Here is a 625-nt window from a genome sequence, read left to right as displayed (position 1 = left end):
AAGAATCCTGATACTTTCCATTACAAAAGGGAGATTGATTCTTTGACTCTCTTCATGGATTCAGCATCAGTTTGGTTCTCCACATCTCTACGAGTACCTTACGCGATGCGGGATCATCTGGCCCTTTGTCTCGTTGCCCGGAGGTAAAGTATAACTGCCCTTCCCAATACCCAACCAGCGTAGTCTTCACACGGTATGGCAACTTTCCAATCACATACCATTTCTGCAGAGAAAGTAAAATTTCCAGCTACTGTTTACACTTTTTAATAGGATAGAGAGGTTTTAAGCATGAAGGCCACTTGGTTTTTACCATGGTATTCAGATTGAACTGGAAAATTTCACCAACAAGGACCATCTTTTTCGTTTCAGGATGCTTCTCTGTGGTGCCTCCGACGATTACAATGGAGTTGTTAACCACTTTCCAAGCAAACTCAATATGGGAATCCGGTTTTGGCATCGATGGCATGACTTTCCACTTCATTTCCTCATCCAGCATGTAGACATCACTGAATACCACCTGAACCACCAAGGTGAAAAAAGGACACATGATGTTCATAATAAAGCAACACTTGAGTAATTTCATCCAAGGAAGAGGAGGAGTCATGATACTTAATTGAACAGGTAT

General features: G+C 41.8%; 1 pseudogene; it reads right to left on the bottom strand.

The window, feature by feature from the left end:
- Positions 1-52: 52 nt before the first annotated feature.
- The window catches only part of LOC17874395, a 1,688-nt pseudogene continuing 1,115 nt past the window's right edge, over positions 53-625 (bottom strand).

Source organism: Capsella rubella, unplaced genomic scaffold, assembly GCF_000375325.1.
Source record: "Capsella rubella cultivar Monte Gargano unplaced genomic scaffold, Caprub1_0 scaffold_43, whole genome shotgun sequence".
NCBI classification, from domain to species: domain Eukaryota; kingdom Viridiplantae; phylum Streptophyta; class Magnoliopsida; order Brassicales; family Brassicaceae; genus Capsella; species Capsella rubella.
The sequence above is the reverse complement of the archived record's forward strand: the minus strand, read 5'-3'. Positions and strand labels throughout refer to the sequence as shown.